We start from the raw sequence: 19981 nt of genomic DNA, 5'->3' as shown, positions 1-19981 counted from the left end.
TGCATGAATCCCCTTTTTTTTATTTTGCAAACTCAAAATTTAATAAGGTTCTATTTAATTAGTCAGGATTCAAATATACATTCATGCCAAATTTAGGAACCACATGGGAGGTTATGGAGAAAGGTATTTGAAACACTTCCACAGGACAACCTTGGGCTGGCTCTCTTAATATATCAGTGCAGGGACCTACACTACTTCACATGCTATCCACAAAATGGACGAGGTGTGAAAGAAATTTTGTGTTTAATGTGACCTTTGGCTGTACTTTCACTTGTCATAATTATAAAGGAGCTACTCTCAGAGCCAACATATAAGTCATGCTACTACTCTTACAACTACAGTAGTATTTTACAAAGTATTTTATACTTGCAAATTCAAGTCAGAATACAAGGAAGCTCCTCTTTTGTTTCCAGACATAATAGGGCCTTCTGAACAAAAAGAGTTCTGAGATTATACGTATGAATGAATAAGAATTACTGCACAAGAATTTTTCTTTTTATTGTACATTCAAACAAAAATATGCCAGTGTGGTTATCTGTTTGAACTTAAATCATCTATGCTCTAAAGGCAAAGAAACTGGAACTTTAATAATCTAATTATGACCTTAACAATGTAATGTCATTTTTGATAGATACCTATCAATAGGGAATTAAAAAGAAAACTACAAAAAAAAAAACCCCTTTTCTAGAGATTCCTATTTTCCTACACAAAATGTTACTAAGGAAAAAAGAAATGTTACTAAGGATAAATAGTTGTTTTAAAAAATATTTTGGCAAAAATATCAATATACATGAAATGTAACATGATTTTTTAAGGGGGGGGATAAAAAACACTGGATCATCCAACATAAAATTATAAATTCTGAAGTAAAACATATAGGATTAGTTTTCGGTATAATATTAAAATATGCCAATTAAAAGATTTGCAAGGTAAAATGAACATAGAAATCCTGTAATGTATGATATAGAAGAGAAACTAGAACTCTCTATTATACTATAAGCAACTTTGCCATCCTCATCTTTCTGTTCCCAATAGTAACACCATAAGCTGTGAAACATCAATCATACTTTATAAAAGTCAGAGCAACAAACTGCCTTGGTTGCCTAATAAAAACATACAAATACTGGCAAAAGAAGTCAGTTTTATCACAAAATCAAATATTTTCAAAGACATTGTGTGTGAATTAAGATTACTCCTAAATGTATGTTATATAAGGGTATTAGGAATTACTCAAAAGGTATGTGAGATAATACTATCACACTGTAGTAGTGTGTCCTGAATTGGAAGATAAATTATATGGCCATCCTAGCTGTTACAGTATTTCATATTACCTAAATTATGTATTTTGAGGATTTTATGATGTAACATTAATTATTTACTTGGAAACTCTAACTTAAAACTTTGTGTGATTCACATAGAACCCTACTGTTCATACATATGCAGCCACTTACAACATTCACACCATCGCTCAAATTCCACTACTGCCTAACTCTAGCTCACCTGCTTTCTGATGCCTTTCGTATGCTTCAGACCCAGGATGAAAAAGATGTCTCTTTGTCTTTAGGTAGCAAACAGAGTTAAAAGATCCCATTCCCTTAACCTCACACAAAGTCAAAACATTTTTCCTTACTCCTAGAGACTCTGAAGAATCTTTTAAATAATTACAATTAAGTGTTTAAAATTACAACTGGCTATGTTCTCATCCTTTTTATGCACATGTTAAAATACTTAGCTGTATGTTAAACAATGTATTAGAGTTAACAGTACATTTGTGGCCATTTCCTATAAACGCTTAGACATCAGACTCTTAACAATACGTATTTAACTCTGATAATACCATTATTTGTACAAGGAAATCAGATTTGACCAAACAGAGCCCTGGAAATGGCCTTGGGCTTAAGAGTCCAAAGGCCTGCGTTTTGGACATCTACCAGGCAAACCATACAATCTCCTTGAGGCACAAATTCTTCTTTATGTAATTCTGATCCACTATACAGGATTACAAGAAGAATCAAATCAGAAAATTCAAGAAGCCCAAGTACTGCCCACTATTTAGAAAAGATGACCAAGTGTAATAACGAAGTGAATATACTTACCAAATTAAAGAGATAATTACATTCTCTTAAAAAAAAACAAAACCCAAACTGCTTAATACCAACTACACATGCAAAACTGTAATGGGCTAAGAAAGACCCTTGAGAGTCAGATTCAATGAGTCCTAATCCCAGTGCTATCACTTACTGCCATGTGTGTGGCAATGACCAAGTTATTTAAACGCCAAGTTTCTGTTTCCTCATTCATAAAATGAACACAATAACTGTACTTCTCTCACTGTGAAAAACAACAAACAATCCATGTGAAACATGGAAGCACTGCACGTGCACACAGTAAGTGCTCAATAAATGATAGCTATTATTATGAAAATCTCCATTAATGTCTCCTTCCAAAACCAATTTCTAAATAATTGTTTTCATGTCAGGAGAAAATTTCCCATATGTGTGCATATGTGTGTGCATGTGTGCACACACACGTTTATCTTTCAATGAAGACCACTTGGATAATACAGCTAATACTCCACAAATACATATTAACAGTGTGTCTGAGTATAGTATTGTGACAACTAACATAGTAAGATCTTGTTCAACATTGGAGAAGGCAGCTTTTTTCTTCAAAAGAAGTCCACATTGGCATACTGAAGCACATTTTGAAATAAAATTCCATATCTGACAGTATTTGTGGTTGTTCATCTCCAAAACAGAAGTCACAGATATGTATAATACACACATTTTTAAATCCATGTATATAAATCAAGTGAAACCACTTCCTTAAACGCAAACATATGAAGACGCTAAAGGAATATTCCAATTAAATATTCATATATTCAACATTTCAAAATAAGAAATGTGGGTATATATGTGCATAATTTACATCCTGTAGTAAAACCTCTCTACAGAGGCCATTTTCAGCATATTTCAACAACATCCTGGGGTGCCAGGGTGGCTCAGTTAAGCATCTGACTCTTGATTTCAGCTCAGGTCATGATCTCAGGGTCATGAAATCGGGCCTCGCATGGGGATCCGTGCTGGGTGTAGAGCCTGCTCAAGATTTTCTCTCCTTCTCCCCTCTTCGCCTCCCCACCACACTTAGCCCCCCCGCTCACACTCTCTCAAAAAAAAATAAAAAATAATTAAATTACATTAAAAAACAGCATCCTAACTTGAATTGTACAATGTTGCCTTTCTCTGCAATGTTAAAACTGTAAAAGTACACAGTAATTCATTGCAGGCAAATACAGAAGAAGACTAAGTTGTACATATGACATTCTTTTACCCAAATATCTACTTAACCTATTCATTAAACCAATTTGATAAGAGAGCCCTAATAACTGCACTACCTTAGAAAACAAAATCAGACAAAAGAAATATTTAAAAATAAAAATGTTACATAAGAGAATTATTACCTAAAGTCAGAGAAATTATAGCTTTCATTTATAAAGGCCCTTGTCCATTTTAGTTCATAAAATAAAGTGGTAAAAAACTTTCCATAAGAGATAGGACATTAAATATGTCACCATGACTGATATAAAAATCTGTCTCAATATAACATTGTTTGCTAAATACTCTTATAATGAGAATTAAAAAAAAAAAAAACAAAGGCTACATTAGTCAAATTTATATCTCAGGGATCCAAATCTAAATTGGACTTCATTTCTCTGAACTTTCCTAAAAATATCCCAGTGGTAAAATAGATTTGCCCCTACAACAAAATAACAAGACTATATTAGTTATTCTAAAGCAAGTAAGAAATACAGACCTGCCCTTTAGAGATACAAAGGATAATGTGGACTGAGGTTTACAAGTTCAATCTCAGTTTACATACTATAGGCTATATCATTAATTTGTAAGTGACTCTACAATGTGTATGCACACAACACATAAACATTCTATCATCAGTAACCCTAAACAGGTAAATTTAGAGCTAAACAAAGCATAACTGAAATTTCAACTCTACCATAAATTACTAAAAAAAAAAAAAAAGTCCTTGGGCATTGCAATGAATACACTTTTGCCTTAGAGCTAATACTTTAATTTTAAAGAACTGCAAAGAAAAAAATCAAAACTAGTCAGTAACAATGCAGGCTCTAAAAGCAATAAACTCAAAATTAAGTTATAAATAATTTAAAGCATGTCATGAAGATGTATTAATAATTCATCAGATAAATAATTTACTAAATAATCAAATAAATAAATAATGAAATACATAAATAAATCAGCAAATAAATAATTCTGCAAAATAACCTAAACAATAAGTCACCCAAACAAATCACAAGCCTACAAAACTACAATGATTTTCAGGATTCTGATAGTTTTAAATAAGCAAATGTACATAAACTAGATCAATCCTTGTTAGAATTAGAAATATTTTTCAGTGCTATTGGTAAAATCCTCATCTCAATACATAAGAACACATTTTCAATTTTTAAAGGACTGCATTGGATTAGTTCTTATAAATTATTAATATGATTATAATATATCCTGCTCTATATTTTACATATAATATCTTTGCCTACATATTTTCCCCCAAACAACTGGATACTTAAAATATTCTTAATTTACACTTCTTTTCCAAAGTAATACTTACAGTATAATGGTGCCACTGCCTTTCTGATAGCTTTCCTATTTTCCCCAAGTGTTTGGAAATTTTCTGCAGAGGTAAAACAATAATTATTATAGATGAGATTTCATTACTCGTGAACAAGGTTTTATAATTGCACAAAGTAGCAATGGCAAGTGGACATTATTAGCTGTAAACTACGTAAAGTTTTTAGAAGTCTTTAGTGGACTAAGTGCAAGCTAACAGAGGCTAGCTTCCTCTATTGGAACTGACACACAAGCTGTTACAATTGGCAGGATTTCAGATATGAAGGCAAAAACTTTGGAGGACAAAGTGATTGGCTGACATTTAATGCTATCCTCAATTTGAGAAGCTCAAAGTCCTTGATAGAATACATGAGATCACTTAACTGCCACAATTTGAATATACTGACAATCTAATTAGAGCACCACATAGAGACCAAACACCATTGACCTCATAAATCAGTCTTTGTTGGACATTTAAAGTTTTTATAGAGTATACCCATAGTACTTCTGAAATCCAGAAATGATAGATCCCAAACTATAACTGCCTTGTGCACAGAGATATGGGTTTTTTATGCATTACAGAGAATAAATTCAAACAATATAGTTCATTTGAAGAGAAGATTGCCTACAGTCTTCAAGTGGAAGGGAAGATTCTAACTTCATCTACACAACTTCTCCATAAAGGTTCTTGAACTATAGATCCCTTAAATCTGAGCCCAACCTAAAAAAATGTATCAAATCCTAAACTGGCATAAATTGGGTAGAGCAATGGTTCTCGACTGGGAAACAATTTCCCTCCCAAGGGACATTTGGCAATGTTTGCATACATTTCTGGTTGTCATAACTGGGGAATATTAATGGCATCTAGCAGGTAGAGATCAAAGATGCTGCTAAATATCTATAATACACCGAAGAGACCCCCACAGAAAATCATCTGGCCTAAAATGTTAATAGTGCTGAGGATGGCAAACCTTAGGGTAGAATAAAATAATTTTTAGTAGTACATGGTTTTTCTCTTATAAAATAGCACACATTTGGTTCAGAGATGTAAAGTCTGTTATGTGTGTAACATTATACGCAGTGGAATACCCTAGAAAAAAAAATGTATACCCTTGAAAGGGGTATATGGGAACTCTGTACTTTCTGCTCAATTTTTCTGTAAACCTAAAACTGCTCAAAAAAATATTTATTCATTTTTTAAATGTGTATTCTTAAGTTATGAATAACTTTCTTAGAATCAATACTAAAAAAAAGTCTACAGCAACAAAAATGTTTTTATCAAGATTCTTCCAATAAAGTTAGTAAGAGAACATTAAAAGTCACATTTATGAGCCGACTTTGTCAACGTGACTAGCCAAGATACTTAATAATATTAAAAATTCATAGGGCTTGGAGGGATTATTCAGATACAATACAATATACAATCCTCAATGGTTTGTGGTTGTTTTGTGAGTTCTGTTTTGGGTTTTTAGGAGGTTTATTTTTGCCTAAAGGCTACCAAGTGTTTTCTAAAATAATATTTGTAATAATTATTAAAAGTACTTGAGAACAAAATTTAGCAATATAGCTATCAAAAATACCCAGAAATTATGTACCATTTTAAGTACTTTCCTTCAAATACCAATTATCTCTCTCCTGTCTCAAAGTAGATTTTTGTTTGCAGTATAGAACTAAAATCTACCAGGACATAGTGCATGTTCTTATATTTGATCTATCACATTACTACATAGAGTATTAAACAATAGTATCCTTATCAGATAGGATTAGGTCATGCCCTTCCCATGCCAAAAAATGTTTTGTGTTTTTTTAGATTTTATTTATTTTTATTAATGAGAGACATAGAGAGAGACAGAGACGCCAGCAGAGGGAGAAGCAGGCTCAGGGAGCCCGACATGGGGCCCAATCCCAGGTCTCCAGGATCAGGCCCTGGGCTGAAGGCAGCGCTAAACTGCTGAGCCACCCAGGCCACCCAAAAAACTGTTTTTAAGTAATAATATAATTACTTAAACAAGAAGGAAAAAAGGTAGAGAATTTCATGGAAATGTCCAGAAATAAACCATCAGAAACTGATGTGGCAGCTCCATTGAGGACCCAAGTTCCTTCCATCATTTTGCTCTACCACATACTATTTCTGCTCCAAGAAGACTATGAGCACTCTGGCGAATACATCCATGTTGTAGGCAACAGAAAAAGGAAGCAGAGGAAAAGGCCCACCCTGCTCCCTTTAATTCTCATGTATTATTTCAGGTTACAACTTACAAACCATAGCTTTGTCCTTTGGCAACACCTAAACATTTCAGAGGCTAGGAAATGCTGTCTCCAACTTTGGTAATAATGCCCAGGTACAACATTGAGGTTCTTCTTACTAAGGAAGACAGGTTAAATAAATTTTGTAGGGCAAACTAAGACACACAGTGCAGTGCAGGTAACAACTTTTTGAAGAAAATGGGGGATGCTCTCAAAATTTCTCATTAGGGGTTCACTGCAAATTATTGGTACATGTACTTACATGTTTGTATATGTGAAAGAAAACCTAACTGTTTAAGTAAATGTTTAAATAAATTTAGGGATAATCTCAGAATAGAATGCTACCGATAGTCACTAAATATCACACTTCAAAATTTTACTGATATGGAAAAGTGTTCAAATGTTAAGTGAAGAACAGGCTATAAAACATTTCATATAAAATAATCCCTATTTTATATAAATATAGCTACACACCGACACATACATATATGTATATGCAGTATATATTTATACATACACATAGGCATATCATATACCTATATCCAGAGAGAGACAGATCATATAAAATTCAAGAGAATGGAACTAAATTAAATGATAATAGTGGTTTAGGCTTTGGGAACTATAACTAACTTCATTTTCCCCATACTTTTCATAGCTTTCTAATTTTTCTACAATGAACAGGTACTATACTTACAATTATTTTTCATGAAGATTTTGGCCTAGATAAGAAAAAGTACCTTATAAAAGTAGTCCGATTCAGGCTTCAATTTACACTTTTTACTTAGAATTTGCTGATGATAAAAAAAAGAAGGGGAAAATCTATAATTGAGCTTTATCTTTCCCAAAACATGTAGGTTTCTCTTTAGTTGGTAGTAAGAAGCTAACCTCTCTGTGCCCCTCTTGTTTTCAACTTACTAACATTCACATATCACATTTGTCAGCTTTATACAAGTCACTCCTAGCCAGATGCTACATCCATCATTCTTAACAATTTACCCTGACATATTGATTACTTTGTTCATATCACTCCGTAGAACTAATCATTCGTACTTCATGCTTCTACAAATCCTTCCACTTTCTATATTTCTCAATTTTTTCTACTCTACTGCACATTTTTCTGGTTACTTATATGATGGATATATCTAACAGAAATTACATCTTTCTTATATCTTAAGAACTATCTTGCATTGTCTTGAATTTTCTAGAGCTATTACTAGATACATATACCATTCTTACATTGGTATTAACTCTATTGTCTATAGTCTCATAATTTGGAACACCTCGAAGTTCTCCACATTTTCTAGAGTGATTCAATTTCCTAAGCCCCCAATGCTACCTTATAAAAAGAAAAAAACAGGAAAAAGGCAACCAACTGATATATTTAGAACTACTAATATGTGTATTGGATTGACCAAAACAGCCAACAAACAAAAAAGTAAAATATATGGTCCCTATACTCTAAAACTTGGTCAAATAAGACAAATACACACAGGACAGGGAGGAAGGGAGAGAGACAAAGAAATTCAGAACCAAATTTAAGAAGAGGCAAGTATATAATCAAGATAATATGTACTACCAAAATTCCAAAGGTAAAAGCCACAATCACAGATAATCAGATCAGGCTCTTCAACTGAGTTCAAATCAGTATAGGGCTACGACAGTGGTTCTCAACTATAGGAGACATCATCCCCTACAAAGGGCATTTGGCAATGTCTGTAAACACTTTTGGTTATCACAAATGGAAGTCACTATTTGCATCTAATGGGCAGAGGCCAGGATTGCAGCTAACATCCTAAAATGCACAGGAGAGCCCCTACAGAAATGAATTATTCAACCTAAAATGTCAGCAGTGCTAGAAGCAGCAGTTGGGAGTCAAAAGAAGAGATAGCATTTAAGCAGGATGGAATGACATGAGTAAAAGAATGATAACCATAATATAAGATGTCTTTAATAAACCATAATATGGCTAGTGAAAGAACAGGGGAAAAAGAGATTAGAAAACATAATTGGGCATAGACTGTGATGGGCCTACACAATAAGTCTGACAGAACAAAGAGATAAAGAAAAATACCTATTATAATAACAAAAATATAAGAAAGCTGAGGCGCAAAATAGCAACATATTTGATAAGAAACAAAATTGTAGATAGATGGGGACATTGATTTCCAGCGTATGGCAGACTAGATACCTTGATACTATTAGATATTACTTCTAAAAATTAGTGGAAAAATCTATTTTAAAGAACTGCTTAGCTAGCAAGAAAGTACAGTATTCACATAAGCCATAAACAAAAGTAGAATAAGCAAAACCAGAAACCAGCTTTTATCGTGAGAATATGTGTTGCACTGCAGAAAACTGGGCTTACATTTTGATGGCTACAGAGGTTCAGGAGATAGACTCTAAAAGTCTGTCAAAAGGAAACACCTATATAAAGCTGTTATTCCAAAGGGCCACACCCTCAGGTGACGAACACCACAAAGATCTCCCTCCTGTTATCCCTTACAGGCATACCTACTCCTAGAGCCCACCATCTCTAACCCCTGGCAACCCCTATATTCCACCTCTATAATTTTGTTATTGCAAGAATGTTTAATCAATTCTCTTGAGTAACCACAAAACGTAACCTTCACAAAGGTTCTCAGACTGAATCACACTACGTGTAATATTCAATAAATCTCATATGACAATGTCATTTCAAGTACTCTTAAACTGTTAGTATACCCCCAGGCATCTGGGGGAAACATAGGCAAATTATTGGTGAAAGAAATAACTTCCATTCAGGCCTCAAAGAATCCAGCAACTTTCAAAAAAGTCTACTCAAAAAAAAAAAAAAAAGTCACAAAACATCCAAGGATACTAGACACAATGAATGAGTCAATACAAATAAGACAGCAGGATTACACTACAGATTCTTCAATTAGTGGACAGATTATATAATAAAAATGTTCCAATCAATAGAAAAGTTTAAAAATACATATTTACAAGTTAAATAAATCCTCAAGAAATAAAAACATAAGTTTTAATTCAGGGTAAAAGTTAAACAGCAGAGTCAATAAAAGTAGAGAAAGAATTAAAAAGACATTTAAAACCTATCTAAAATTCACTTCAAAAAAAATAAAATTCACTTCATAAAGAGAAAGAAAAAATGTGTAAGAGCAGGTAAAAAATACAAAGAATAAGGTCTAACAAAATAATTCTGAAACTGAGGAGTCATTTTTCAAATTGCCAATCCATTGAAGACAAAAACTGTAAAATGCAATAAAAGTGAGTTTCTTCTTTAAACAATCTTGTGCTTGGATGTCACAGGAATATTAAGTTGTCATTAAAGGTTTCTAAAAGTTTACTTCAAATTTCTGTCCTTAATTCATCACATACCAATAAAATAAATTTACAGACCAACACTGATCTGAAGATCACGCTTTAACAATGCTCTAAAACACAAGTAGATCAGGACACCTAGGTGGCTCAGCAGCTGAGTGTTCAACTGAGGGCGTGATCCTGGGATCCTGAGATGGAGTCCCACATCAGGCTCCCTGCAGGGAACCTGCTTCTCCCTCCACCTAGGTCTCTGTCTCCGTGTCTCTCATCAATAAATAATCCTCAAATAAAACAAAAGAAAAAGTAGATCAAGATTAGAAAAGAATTTAAAAGAAAAAACAGAGTATAGGAAATATTCAAATAAATAATGGTTGAAAATCTCCCAGCTTAGCAAGATGCAACTGGACAATCTAAGATGTAAGAAAAAACAGATAATAAAGATATAGGTAAACACATGGTTAATTCATTAACAGTGCAGAGGCTATATCCGCCACAATTACTACAACACAATTCCAAACTAGCATTTTCCACTATCATTTTTAAAAACAAACAACTTGGGCTAGATGTACTCTAAATAAACAAAATAGAAACAGAGTTAGTAAAGAGAGTTACTAAAGACCAAGTTTTAAGAGCTAATGATTTCCTCTCCCAGTGGAAACATTCTGTCCATACTTCCACTAAACACTAAACTCTGCCCATACTGCTACTAAACACTAAACTGTGTTTAGTTTATTAAGTTAGAGTTATTTTTAATGTATAAGTTTATGAAACAAGAAATACATTCTTATCTTAGCACAGGCTGAAAATATCTTCAATTATACTGAAATGAACAGGATTCCAATTTCCAGTAACTGTCCTTTACAACATGAAGTAAACTACATAATACTTCAGCATACTTTATGTATCAAATCTAAGCAGAAGTTTCTTTTATTTCTAAATGCAGTTCATTTAAAAAGACCGTGCTCAGACATCTAGCAGAAATCAAATGTAAATTCAAACCTACTTGAAAAACAAGAAATTATGGGCATAACACAACTTGAGGAAGAACCATAACTAATATCTAAGTGTTTGGTCATTTTCAAATGTATAACACACATCTAATTGACGCATCACAATAACCTGATGGGATCTTGGTTTTATAGAACAGATATAATAATAGCTAAAAGCTTAAAAATTGAAAGAACATGTCAAACAGCATCAAACATATACAAATACATATATATAAATTAAATATAATATAAAATAGAAAAAGATATCCAAAATCTAATCAATGGTTGCTGCTTAGCATCATTCTCCATCACATGCAATTGAAAGGACAATCACTAGGCATACATAGCAAATAAACTAAACAAAATGATGTATTAACCAAATTCAAACAATTCAAGATTTTTAAAAATTTTATCGCATATTGAATCTTAAGATTTATATGGTGCTACATCTCACTCAGGATATGGAAAAATAAATAGGAAAAAAAAAATCTGGGCTAAGCTGTTACAACATCCATCAAGGAAAAGTGATGAGAATGGCAGAGATTGTCAAACCATTTTGAAAAGCTCAGGGACAAGGTCCTTAAATAAGAGAAAGTTTCCTCTAAACTATTCTGTAGATATATTGATTCTAAGTTAATGCCTGAGACATAAAAGACACAAGACACCTTAACTTTGTGGTTCAGAATAAAGATGAATTTAAGCTGCAAATTCATGAAGTTTTGTGGGTTTTTTTTTTTTTCAATACATTGCTTCAACTAGATACAAGAGTCAGGCTATAATTTTTAAAAAGTTTAAATATTTATTTATTTGAGAGAGCATGTACGCACATGCATACACACGCTCACCCGTGAGTGGAAGGAGGGGCAAAGGGAGAGAATCTTCAAGCAAATTTTGTCCTGAGGACAGAGCCCAATGGGGGATCAATCTCACAACCCATGAAATCATGACCTGAGCCTAAACCAAGAGTCAAACACTTAACCAACTTAGCCACCCTGGCACCCTCCTATAATTTAAAATTTTGACACCCACACCAAGTTTAACTGAACATCCATCTATTCTAATAAAAGAAAAAATGTCCCATGGTGCCTTTTGAGTTTTTATTCAAGGTTATAATCGAATTTGTGTGTATTCTTCTCAGGTGCTTCCAGTCTTCTTTGTGGAGAGAAAAAGCAGGCTTCAAAAACATATCCACATATACATACACATACATATCTACATACATATATGTAGAAAATGTTCCCGTAATTCTTAGTTTCTCAATGATACTTCCTGATCCTTACGTAAAACATGGAAGTGAATAGGTAAATAAATTTTTAAATAATACTAAAAATCAATGGTCTTTAAAATATATTTTTGGGATCCCTGGGTGGCGCAGCGGTTTGGCACCTGCCTTTGGCCCAGGGCGCGATCCTGGAGACCCAGAATCGAATCCCACATCGGGCTTCCAGTGCATGGAGCCTGCTTCTCCCTCTGCCTGTGTCTCTGCCTCTCTTTCTCTCTGTGACTATCATAAATAAATTAAAAATAAAATAAAATAAAAAGAAAGTTTAAAAAATAAATAAATAAATAAATAAATAAATAAATAAATAAAATATATTTTTAAGTTAAAGCAAATCAAAGAGCTTTTAATGGCACCCATAAAAACAAGCCACAAAGCCAAAATTCATCATAAACATTTGCAAATAGCTTAAAATTGGGAGGAAATAAAGGTTAGTACGTTTCATCCCTTAAGCTTACCTTAGGGACACTCTAATAACTAAAATTACTGACATCTGAAGATTAACATCCTTAGTCAAATAATCAAAAGCTTTCCCACTGAAACACTCCTAATAAGTGCTGCAAAAGGCAATAAACTCATCTACATGGGGATTTGGGAATAGAACCAAAAATTGCTAAGAGCAATCATTAATTTTCTTCAGCAATGGGTATTTTAAAATAATTGTGCTAATTCTTTCCCATTCCATAGTATCTTCCTAAAATTCAACTCGAAAAGAATGTACCATGTTGGTACTACTTCCTCACAGAGCCAGTGCTAAAAAGGGTTAAGGGTCTCACCCTTTTTGCTCAAACCAAACGTCACTCCTTTGTTAGAGGGTCACAGATGTTATGCATGAAGGAAAGCTAATTCTAATAAATGTCTAAGTTTAATCAGCTATTCTTTTCCATAAACACTGAATCTAGCAAAGAATTAACTCTATCTTTACACACACACACACACCATTAGTAAACTGTTCTTTTACAACTTTTTAACCAACTCATTTCATGAATAAAATCTTTAAAATCACACATTGTATTATAGAAAAATTGGTAACCATTTAAAATTACACATTGTATTATAGAAAAATAATTGGTAACCATGTTATAGACAACTCTTTCAGCAAGTAAGGAGTAACTCTAGTATTAAATTGCAAATATTAGCAAGAAAATCAAATGGAGGAGATAGTTCATGCCTTGTTCTCACCTAATTACGAAAATTATCTAAAGAGGTTATAGGACTTATTTCAAATTCTATATAGTTAGGAGCCATAACTATTCATAATTATACATTTGAGCTTAAATTATCTTAAATTAAATATTCTGAATTTAAATCTTTATGAATTTTATGAGTACGCCATTCTTATCATTTGTACTAATCCTTTAACAAAAAAAAATCTAATCTAAAATTTTAAGAACTGTATTTTTTTAAAATAAAGTCATTAATTTTCAGTCACCTTTTGATTGCCATTTACATGTAAAGAAATATGGGTTATTATTTTTACTTTTAAGTTCTCTAACAAAGAAATAAAAATCATTAAAGGTTATTTTAAGTTTTTAAATTTAAATTAGTGGGTTTTCTAAACTTTCAGGTAATTTTTGGTAAATGCTTTTTGTTTAAAAATTACAAACTTCCATAATTATAAATGCAATTTTAATCCAAGTTATCTAATTTGACATAATTTAAATCAAAGGTATCATGAATAGTTATTATAACTTTTAATTACACTGTATTTTAAACACTTGTTTTTATAACACTAAGAAAAAAATTACAGGTCATGCACTATCTCCATTTTACTGTCAACATATTTTTATCACATATGAAAACAGTCTTATGTTCCAAAAAAATACATTGGATAGGACATTATATCCATTTTTCTCTCTCCAGTAACATTCACAATAATTTTCACAGTTAACTTATTCAGAAAATGTGAATTCAGATTTTAAAGTACATTTTATGGGTAAAGGTCCTAGAATCACTTAGATACCTAAATTTAATTTCCTGAATAGTTACTGAAAAGATTAAACTACTATAATCAAATACTATATACAACAAAAAAATTCAAGGCAACAAAATGTCCAAATAGAAATATTTCATGTTTCTGCTGTAAGCCCAATTATTTCTGTATATTCTGATACACAAAAACCAGGTAAAACAAACAGTTGTTGGGAGTTCTTATATTTATATAAGATAGATAGATAGATAGATAGATAGATAGATAGATAGATAGATAGATAGATAGATAAGATAGATAGAAGATATATATATTTTTTATTGGACTTCAATATGCCAACATACAGTATAACACCCAGTGCTCATCCCGTCAAGTGGCCCCCTCAGTGCCCATCACCCATCACCCCATTCCCCCACCCACCTCTCCCTTCCATTACCCTTTGTTCATTTCCCAGAGTTGGGAGTCTCTCATATTTTGTCACCCTCTCTGATTTTTCCTACTCATTTTCTCTCCTTTTCCCTATAATCCTTTTCACTCTTTTTTATATTCCCCATATGAGTGAAACCATATATAATGATTGTCCTTCTCCAACTGATTTACTTCACTCAGCATAATATTGTCCAGTTGGGAGTTCTTTTTGATGGCTTTTACTTTTGTGAATTAAGCACAAATTTAGGGGTTAATGGCTGCTAATATAGCTTCCCCACAACAACACACATAAACTAAATAAACAATGAATACCTTAAAATAGTTAAACTTCTCTCCATTTTTCTTGACATTGATTAGTATACTGAATAATTCTAACTTTATAAAACTTATTTTTCCTAGAAGCTTCAAAATTATTTATCCTTGGTATACACACTTCTTAAAACTTTCAATACCATACAGAGTTTTAAATAGCTTACTTTAAGTATTTCAACTAATGTCCTCACCTTTGGAAGGTTCCTATTTAAATACTTCTAAACTGGTCACTTCTACATATAAAGTAGGCTAGAGATACACAACTGGACATTCTTGATGGAAATACCTTTTACCAAACTCCCTATCTATAAAGGAATCTACTCAGCAAACTGACTCTAAAACTGGAAATTAGATTGAATCAGGATAGTGGACTCAACATACATTGTAGCCTCCCCATTTCATACCAAATCTACAAAAATTAGATCTGAAATACAGTTTCCTGATTTTCAACTTCCTGAAAAGATCAATTGTAATTCTCACTCATCAGTTCTTTCAAATACCTTTGTTGTTTTTAAATATAATTCTACTTTGGGCTAAGCAGTCTTGTATGAATTTCTGTTACTGGCACAAAAGAACCTAAGTCAGGTGGCACAATGATAATTCCACTGATGATTCCAACACTGACCAGACTGAAAAACCAGAAGGTAGACTGGAAACTATGAAGAATACCAGAAAGACTGAAAACAAAATCTTAACTGGAGCACAAACAACAAAAACTACCACATTTCCTGCAAAATACAAGAGTTTCTCTGAGAATGGTCCAAATACAAAAAAGCTCTATTTGAAACTAGAGGGAGTCTGAAGGCTATCAGCAGTGCAAAGTAAGAACATTAGGCAGGCTACCTCCACACCTCTCACCTTCATTCCCCAAGGCTAAGCAGCCAGTCAGAGAGGTATGTCCGTTTGTCTGTGTGCCTCCCCCCAACCTCCCACTTTCAAATAGAAGTGTGGACCCTTGATAAAAGCCAGTTTGTAGAAGACTGGTACCCTACCTAAAGAACATGTGCCTAAAGATTTTATTATTAAAGGTTTCTGAGGAAATTTGTAAAATGATCAGTCAATGTTTTAGGAATATTAATCTAGTCTCAGTAAAAAGGATGAACTACGAGGCATCTGGGTAGCTCAGTCAGTTGGGTGCCTGACTCAGGGTCATGGGATCCACCCCCACATTGGGCTCTATGCTTGCTCAGCAGAGAATCTGCTTGGGATTCTCTCTTCCTCTCCTTCTGCCCCTCTCTCCTGGTGTTCACACATGTCCCTGCCTGTGAGCACACGCGCTCTTTCTCTTATATAAATAAATAAATAAATAAATATTAAAAAAAAAAAAAAGGAAGAAGAATGAACTAAGAAGTGGGAAGAATACAGACAGGAAAGCCAGTCAGGAAACATTACAAGCATGTTAAGGACTCGAAATCAAGACACTCTATAAACAGAAAAACACCTAGGCATACTGATATGAATAGAAAGAACTTGTTGAATGACTTGATGCTTTGAGAGAGGAAAAGATACAGACAGCTTCATTCATCTATTTTCAGAAAATGCTCATTATAAGCTTTGTTTATTACAATATCTGTAGCACTTAAATACCTGTAAATTAAATTATTAAGTTAATCTGAGGATGAAGAAGTCAAAAGCAAACCTTGAGATTTGGGGCCCAAGAAGGTTAGGTATGAGGCAAATAAAGAGTGAAGTGTGGAGAAAACACTTGATTTTTTTTTTTTTTTAAAGATTTTATTTATTGGGATTCCTGGGTGGCGCAGCGGTTTAGCGCCTGCCTTTGGCCCGGGGCGCGATCCTGGAGACCCGGGATCAAATCCCATGTTGGGGTCCCAGTGCATGGAGCCTGCTTCTCCCTCTGCCTGTGTCTCTGCCTCTCTGTGTGTGACTATTATAAATAAATAAAAATTTAAGGGATCCCTGGGTGGCGCAGCGGTTTGGCGCCTGCCTCTGGCCCAGGGCGCGATCCTGGAGACCCGGGATCGAGTCCCACGTCGGGCTCCTGGTGCATGGAGCCTGCTTCTCCCTCTGCCTGTGTCTCTGCCTCTCTCTCTCTCTCTGTATGACTATCGTAAATAAATAAAAAAATTTAAAAAAAAAAAAAAAAAAATTTAAAAAAAAGATTTTATTTATTTATTCATGAGAGACACAGAGAAAGAGAGAGGCAGAGACACAGGCAGAGGGAGAAGCAGGCTCCATGTAGAGAGCCTGACATGGGACTCGATCCCCGGTCTCCAAGATCAGGCCCTGGGCTGAAGGCAGCGCTCAATCACTGAGCCACCTGGGCTGCCCCAGAACACTGGATTTTAAAAGGCTAGTAATTATTTCAGTTTTAGAAATGCTTTGTTCTTATGAAGTTTATGTTAAAAAAAAAATCTGTATGCCAAACATATTTATAGAAGTTTTTAACTTTCTATGATGAGATATTTGGTATGTGTAGAGAATTTGATAAGAATACATGTAATCAGGGGCAGCCCGGGTGGCTCAGCGATCTAGCGCTGCCTTCAGCCCAGGTTGTGATCCTGGAGACCCGGGATCGAGTCCCACATCGGGCTCCCTGCATGGAGCCTGCTTCTCCCTCTGCCTGTGTCTCTGCCTCTCTGTGTCTCTCATGAATAAATAAAATCTAAAAAAAAAAAAAAAAAAGAATACATGTAATCCGTATCATAAAGCCCAATAATAAAGTAAATATGATAAACTCATCTCTGGCCTAGAAAGTAGAATATGAACGTTATCTTTAAGTTCCTAATGTGTTCATCCCCAATTTTCTAACCTGCCCCACAACCCACATAGGAAATTACTATCCTAATTTTTGTCTTAATCCTATCTCTTACTTTTCCTTAACGTTTTACCCTGTTTTTGTATAATTAAACAATATGTTTAGTTTTTAACTTGTTTTCAACTTTCCCATTAAAGTTAGAATCATACTACAAGGCATACCTTATTTTATAGTACTTCATTTTATTGCATTTCAGATATTGCCCCCCCCCCTTTTTTTTAAACAAACTGAAGGTTTGTGGCAACCTTGCATCAAGCAAGTTTATCAGCGCCATTTTCCCAACAGCTGCTCAAACTGTGTCTCTGTCTCACACTGGTAATTCTCACAATATTTCAAACATTTTTCATTATTATATTTATTATGGTGATCTGTGATAAGTGATTATGACTCACTGAAAGCTCTGATGATGGTTGACAATTTTCAGCAATGAAGTATTTTCTAATTAAGGTATGTACATTGTTTTTAGGCATGCTGTTGCACACTTAATAGATGATAATACAGCATAAACATAACATTTATATGCACTGAGAAATCAAAAAATTCATCTGATTTGTTTTCTTGCAATATCTATTTATTAAAGAGATCTGGAACCAACCAAGCAGTATCTCCAAGGTATGCCTGTATGTGTGTTTTTTTCAGTGAAGACACATTATTTTCACCAATATTATGTTTCTAAGACAGTGCGGATATATGTGCTTACAGGTCATTCATTTGCAGTACTCTATAACACTTCAATATAGGACTGTATAAAAACTTTAACATATGCCACAACTTCATCCTTTCTCCTATGTGTATATTTGAGTATTTCTAAGTTCAGGCTATTAAAAATAATGCTTCTAACAAATCATTCTTGAACACATCTCCTGATGCATACATTCAAGAATTTTTCTTACATAACTATAGAAGTGAAACTGTGTCACAGGTTACACACATGTTCAGTTTTACAGATAATGCTAAATTATTTTCACTTTATTATATTCAAAGAAAACTTATTTAAATTAAAAAGCCAGTACACCAAAAAACATAAGCAATGTAAAACACATGCCTAATTAACTTTCAATCACAGGTAAGCACTCAAATCCACGTTAAAAATAATCACCACCACTCTGTTACTGCCCAGCATTACAAGTTAAAAGTATTTAAACATCTCACAGAAAGTCTCCTCACTCCTTTTGTTTGCTTAGTGGATATTTTCATCCTAACATGCCACTCTCTTAGGTAAGGTTTTCTGGATGGAAACAATAGAAACCTATACAAAGGAACTTAGCCCCTTAAGAAAACTTACATTAAAAAGAAAAGTATCTCACAGAACTGATAGGTAGGAATTACAGTTGGAGCTGGAAATTGGGTACTACATACAAAGCTGCTAAGAATTAAAGCTATTCTAACCCTCCGGAACAAAACTGTCTCTCAAAGGTAATAGTTTGTCCCTGGCAGTGGACTTCATTTTGGTCTCTGCACACCAGTCTCCTTCACTGTTTCTCTATGACCACAGGCTAGTCATGGTGTCCATGCCTCAGTAATACACATTTTTCTAGGAGAAAATCCCAACAGAATCTAACTTGAATCTTTTCCTTCCAACAATTTCAAATTACTGAAAAACTGCTCAGTCCAGTTTAGCATAGGGGTCTACCTATGGTCCCAACAGCTATATGTACTGGGAATATGAGGGTCCTACTTTTACAAACATGGCTACAGAGGCCTACTCTTAAAGCAGAGGCATCAATTCTCAGCGCCTAGGATGAGCAGATACCACAGAAAACATCTATAACAACTACCAAGGGAAAACAATGATAAGTAAAATGGATTGTAACTGCGAGAAACCTAACCATAATTCCACACAACTCACTGACTCCTACAATCAGCATTCAAAAGTCAAACATGCAGATACCCAGAGGTCATTCTTATAGCAGATACCAGCAGTTTACTATCTCATTTTTCTCCGCCTGCCCCTTAAGTATACTTTGGAGCTATGATACCAAAAGCACAAGTAACAAAAGAAAAAAATAGATAAACATGACTAAAATTTTAAATTTTGGGCTTCAAAGTACAGCTCAACAC

At 33.8% G+C, this 19981-nt stretch overlaps 1 protein-coding gene across 1 annotated transcript in view; it reads right to left on the bottom strand.

Moving 5' to 3' along the window:
• TBC1D5 (TBC1 domain family member 5) overlaps nt 1-19981 on the bottom strand; it is a 530534-nt gene that overhangs the window by 485027 nt on the left and 25526 nt on the right. The window contains exon 2 of the mRNA XM_055321341.1: nt 4642-4704. The gene's annotated coding sequence lies outside the window, so the exon portion shown is untranslated. The remainder of the gene's footprint in view (nt 1-4641; nt 4705-19981) is intronic.

This window comes from Nyctereutes procyonoides, unplaced genomic scaffold, assembly GCF_905146905.1.
Source record: "Nyctereutes procyonoides isolate TBG_1078 unplaced genomic scaffold, NYPRO_anot_genome, whole genome shotgun sequence".
In the NCBI taxonomy this organism is placed as follows: Eukaryota; Metazoa; Chordata; class Mammalia; order Carnivora; family Canidae; genus Nyctereutes; species Nyctereutes procyonoides.
This window is presented reverse-complemented; position numbering and strand designations above follow the sequence as displayed.